The 6,133-nt window shown below is 33.2% G+C and overlaps 1 pseudogene; it reads left to right on the forward strand.

The window, feature by feature from the left end:
* Positions 1-5,607: 5,607 nt before the first annotated feature.
* On the forward strand, positions 5,608-5,788 carry LOC129559686 (U2 spliceosomal RNA; annotated as a pseudogene).
* The last annotated feature ends 345 nt before the right edge of the window (positions 5,789-6,133 follow it).

The raw sequence follows: 6,133 nt of genomic DNA on the forward strand, positions 1-6,133 counted from the left end.
AAGAAATTTCTGCTCTTTAACCTTGTCTGCTTTTAGATTTATTGACTGTGAGGAGGAAATAGTAAAAAATTGTGTTTATTTTATTTTATATTTTGATAGCTTCCTTACAAGTCTAAAGGGAAAAGAAATACCATGAGCTCTCTCCTTTTGTTTTATGTACCACGTAAGATTAACAGGAAGAGAAAATCAACTATTAAAGTTACATTAACAGATAAATCTATATTTAGCTAATGTTTATATGGAGCTTCTTTGTAGGATATTAACTTTTATAAATCATTGAGACTTATAAATATGATTATTGGATTATCCACCAAAGACCCAATATAAGTGGTGTGCAGATTCAAATCAGAACAATGTTACAAGTACCAATGTAAAAATATGTGGCAGGATGTAGTGAAACCAAAAGATATAATACCAATCCCTGGAGACAGTTATTGAATGCTGAAAAAGAGAGTTCTGTTTTTGTTTTATTTTGCCTTGAGATGTCTGTCACCTTCCAGTGAGGAACAGTTCTCTACTGATGAGCCAGGGAAGAAGCAGGCAGTCAAATAAATATGCTGGCTTCATCCTCTAATGTTCTGCCATGAGTTCCTGTTGATCCAGAGCACAAAGGACACAAACATAATAATTAATATCAATCAGATAAGCCTTTTGGGATAGAGAGGGTGGTGGAGAACAGCAGAGAGTATATCTGGAAGGGAAACATAGGATATATGGTATATATAAATATTAAACATGTCTTAGACACAGGAAATTGTGTTAGGTGTGGAGAAAATCAGCAGGACAGAGTTTAATCTTTCAAAATAGAAAAGCTTATTACATAAGCCTGTCATTGATTAAATATTGAGGAGAAGGGGAAGAGGTAACAATGTCATACACCATTCCCTCCCATATACACAAATAATGCCTGTTTTTCAACATTCAATTTTTCAGAAAATTTAATTGCTGTACTTTAACATCTATCCACTAAAATGTTTCGTGTTTATGACCACATGAAGATTTTATGTTATTTCAAGAGTGTATTAAGTTTTTACCTAGCCCCTATATCAAATATTTAGCAAGATGGACATAGAGATTTCAATAGTTCCATAAGCCCTGGTATTTTTAAAATAAACTGTCTTTCAACAAATCCACAACACAAATTGCTGATAATTGCTTGAAACTTATTTTTACCTCAACTTCATATTCACAGTGTAAAGGTAAATCTCAATTTTAATCTTTTCCCACCTCCCCAACTAATGTAGGAAGAGTCTCTGATACATAGCTACAGATAAATACATAATTTCTTCAGAAGTTTTTTTTCAAAAATAAGGAATATATACTTTTCTAAAGATTATTTGCATTTCCTTTAAATATTTTAACCCATAACGATGATTAAAAAATGTGTTTATATATACCAACAATAAGTAATCCAAAAAGGAAATTAAGAAAGTAATTATATTTATAAGAAAATATAGAATAGTAAAATACAGAGGAATAAATTAAGCCAAGAAGATGAGAGACTTATATACACTGAAGTCTTTAAAACATTGCTGAAAGAATTTAAATATATAAATAAATGAAAAGACATTCCATGTTCATGAGTAGGAAAACAATATTGTTAAGATTCAACACAATCACTACCAAATCGAACTGCCTTTTTGTGTATAAGTTAATATGATATTATGTATACCATATATATGATATTGATTCTCTTCTGCTGGAAACTCTAATATAGTATCAAAGGACACTATCAAAAGAGTGAACAACAACCTACAGATTGCGAGACAATACTTGCAAACCATGTATCTAATAAGAGTTTCATATCCAGATTATGTAAGATTCATATAACTCAATAACAAAAGACAAACAAGTTTACAAATTGGCACAGAACTTGAAAAGACATTTGTCCAAATAAGATATTCAAATAACCAATAAACAAATTAAAAGATTTCAAGATCATTATTCATTGCTGCTGCTGCTAAGTTGCTTCAGTCGTGTCTGACTCCGTGCGACCCCATAGACAGCAGCCTACCAGGCCTGCCGTCCCTGGGATTCTCCTGGCAAGAACACTGGAGTGGGTTGCCATTTCCTTCTCCAATTCATGAAAGTGAAAAGTGAAAGTGAAGTCGCTCAGTTGTGTCCAGCTCTTCGCGACCCCTACCAGATTCCTCCGTCCATGGGATTTTCCAGGCAAGAGTACTGGAGTGGGTCTCCATTGTCTTCTCCCATTATTCATTAAGGAAATTCAAATCAAAACCACTATTAGGTGCCACTTCACAATAAATAGAATTATGACAATTTAAATCAAAAAAAATAAAATGGTCTGAAAGGATATATAAATTTTGAAGCCCTTATAAATTACTAATGGGAATGTATAATGGTACAGTCACTCTGGGAAATTATGGTAGTTCCTCTAAACATAAAATTGCTGTCTGACCCAACAATCCCATTCTTGGGTATATACCCAAAATAATTGGATGTAAATACTCGATTATTCATATACTAATATTCATTAGAGCATTATTCACAAAAGCCAAAAAATGAAAGCTATCCCAGTTTCCACCAGATTAATGGATAAGCGAAAATCCCTCACAATGGCATATTCTTCAGCTATATAGAGATGTTCTGATACATGTTACAACGTGGATGAATCTTGAAAACATGCAAAGTGAAACATTCTAGACAGTAAAGGAGAAATGTTATATGATTCCATTTATATAAATATATAGAATAGAAAAATACATAGACCTGGAAGTTAGATTAGAAGTTACCAAGAGCTGGGAAAGAGGAGAATGGGGATTTCTTTCTTAATAATCAAAAGGTTTCTGCTTGGGCTGATGAAAACATTTTTAAAAGAGTGGTGATATATTATACAATACTGTGAATGTAGTTAACATCACTGAATTGTACACTTAAAAAGTGAAAAATTGTATGTTTTATATATAAATATAATTTACCACAAAAAATGAAATAATGATTCTTATAATGGAAAGGGGTTTGCAAGTATAATAAATAGGCCACTAAACTTCATTGAAAACATGATAGTTGACAATGACATGAAGTATTTGGAGGTATTATCTATGTAGAATTATCTGGTGACATCATGTCCCTAAAATAGAAGCTTATTCTATCGTCTCCTGGAAGCCCATATGATTTAAGTAAAATGAGGGAATGGAGGCAAAAATTGAGGTCATAGAGTTAAGAAAGGCAGATAAAAATGGAAATACATATAATAAGAATGTAACATGTAGACAAATATGGCATGATACAACTATTCAATATAGATCATGCAAAAGCAGAAAAGTTTGACTTTTAAATGGAAAGGAAAGTTAATTTTTCGTCATGATCCATCCATCAAAAACAGAATGAAAAAACTATGGGCATTCTTTTGGGAAAGGGTTCAAAATAGCTTTGCAGGAAAGATTTTTTTTTTTTAGTCATTAAAAATTTCTCATTAAAATCATTTCTCATTTACTCCTTAAGGAGGAGAGTGGGACCAAATATTTAAAATATTTTTTCTGACGTGCTCAATACATTCCAAATAGACACAGTTATATTCTCTACCCTGAAGTCACCTTATGATGTCTGTAACTCCAAAATACTCATACGAACAATGCACGATAATGTACTTCATTCCAAGGGGTTGTATAGATTTACTATTCCTGCAATTTCATGTAGATTACTTCTTTAGGTCTTTTTCTACACATTTGAGAATTAAACTCAGAAGAAAACTTCTTGAACACTGGGGGTGGGGGTGGGGGCACAAGCAATTAATTAATCCTTTTTTTTCTGCAGAAATAATCATCTTGTAAGCAAGTGTTTTTCTTCTTTTTTTCCTGTAAATATTTATTTAGCAGAAATGTTAAAAGTTTTAACTTAGATTGACTACCAAGATTTTCTTTAGTGTAAGCTGTGTAAGAAAACAATTCTCAGATCAAATATATATATATATATACATATTTATATTATATTTATATAAATATGTATTTATATTTATATATATATACATATTTATATGTATATATATATTGATTTTAGCTTCCCTGTTCCTGTAGAATTTTGTTGTTGCTTTTAAGGAACAGAAGAGTTAAAAAAAAAAAAAACACCTTATACAAATCCATAGACTAAGGGAATAGTATTTGTAAGTCCCCATAACTCAGAGACTGACAGTGTAAAGCCACAATTCTAGTATTAGTCTCTAGAAATAATGTAAAGAAAAAATATTAACAAGAAAAATCTTTCTTTTTTGTCCATTTCTCACTGTTAAAGTATTCAGTAATGTGAAAGAGAGTTGTCCTTTCCTTCAATATACACTTACTCAGGTTAGCAATACTTTTTAAACATGTCTGTTAAGTGTATGATAGGGGCATAGTAATTCTAATTTCCTTGTGATTTAGAGGTTTATAAGTGTCCAAGGTAGGTCGCTGACTGTGTGTTAGAGAGATCAGAGTAATTAAAGTTCAAGCAAGTGTGGATGTGAAAAATAACACCACCTGTCATCCTCACTGAATCCTCGGTCCTTTCATTATTTTGAAATAGAGCAATAAATCCAACATGACCTTAAATAATATCCAATGCAGCTCACTCACTCTAAAGATGAAAAGCAGAGCCCCACAGAGATTCAATACACCCTCCAAGAAAAAGGCTAGGAAGTGGCAAATCTGGTCTTTCCCAATAAACTTCCTCTGACTTTCTTTTTAGTCACTATTCCTGTAAAGACACATACATATTAAAAATGAGGAGCTTAATTCTCCCTGTTGAAGTTAAGAGCTTTTCCTCCTCTCGTTTTTGAGGACTTATTTTAGAGTTGTTGTACGTACATTCTCCTCTCTTTGAAATGTAAATAAATTTTGAAGACTAGAGTGGCATTTACTCAGATTTCTGACCTAGGAATGTCTTTCTCAGAAACCTGGAAGCTATCCTTATGAAATGTAACATCAAGGGAGATAACACCCCTATCTCCCAGTTTCTGTGAGAGGATAGGGACCCAATTTTGGTGGGCAGAAACTTTCTCCAAGTTGCTAAACTACTCCTGTCATAGATATGAGAATTTTTTTTCTCTAGATAACGCCAATTATGTAGCATAACCCAATTACCAGGTAAAGATAAAGTTAAGATATACTACTTGTCACAAAATGTTCTGTCAGGACTTACTTGAAAACCATTTTTTGTTTACCTTAAAAGTATGTCTGTCGTGGACGGCAGTTGTTGTCTATATAAATGGATTTGATTTCTGTCTTTACAATTTCAGCAGATTGCCTGTGATGGGCATCACTAATTAAATACTAAAAATGTATTCTTTCTCTACTCTCTTTGTGGAGTGTTTCTTGGTTGGGAGAAATTGTGCTTTTGATTATTCTCCTGCGATACTCTAAAAGTAGCCTATCTCTTCTTCTTCCCTCTTCCTTACTTCTTACCTTTGTTCCTTTCCTTTAACCCTCCAAAAAATAAAGTAATGAGTCAGGAACTGGACAAAAGATGATATTTAACATATGTTTTAAATTTAATTCAATATATTTGTATATTGCATTGTTGGGAAATAACTACAATGATGGGTACTTTTTTACACAAAATTGAGTAAGATGGGCCTTTGTCTTCAAGAAACCGTCAGAAGAGAAAGAATGAATAATTATCTCGGCCTTTTGGCTAAGATCAAATGTAGAATCTATTCTTATCAGTTTAACATCTGATATGTCCTCTATCTCAGGAAATACACTAAATGGATTCTTGGAACTAGGAGTTAGAATTGGAGGCTCAGATAGTAAAGAATCCACCTGCAATGCAGGAGACCTGAGTTCGATCCCTTGGTTGGGAAGATCCCCTGGAGGATGGAATGCCAACACACTCAAGTATCCTGGCCTGGAGAATTTTGTGGACAGAGGAGCCTGACAGGCTGCAGTCCATGGGGCTGCAAAGAGTTGTACACCATAGCAACTTCCACACTTAAACTCCCAGGGTTAATGGAATGATAGCAGTATTGTATAAGATCCTCTGTAGTGCAGTGGTCAAGTACAGAGATTGTCACCCCAGGCTCTCTGAATTCAACCCAGTTTTACCACTTACAATACTTTTGCCAAACTCTTCTGTGCCTGTTATCTATGAATGGAATAATATTATCTAATGCATAGGGCTGTTGTGAAGATTAAGTGAC

The sequence above is a fragment of the Moschus berezovskii genome, chromosome 8 (genome assembly GCF_049115385.1).
Source record: "Moschus berezovskii isolate FMDL1 chromosome 8, NW_MosBer_1.0, whole genome shotgun sequence".
NCBI lineage: Eukaryota > Metazoa > Chordata > Mammalia > Artiodactyla > Moschidae > Moschus > Moschus berezovskii.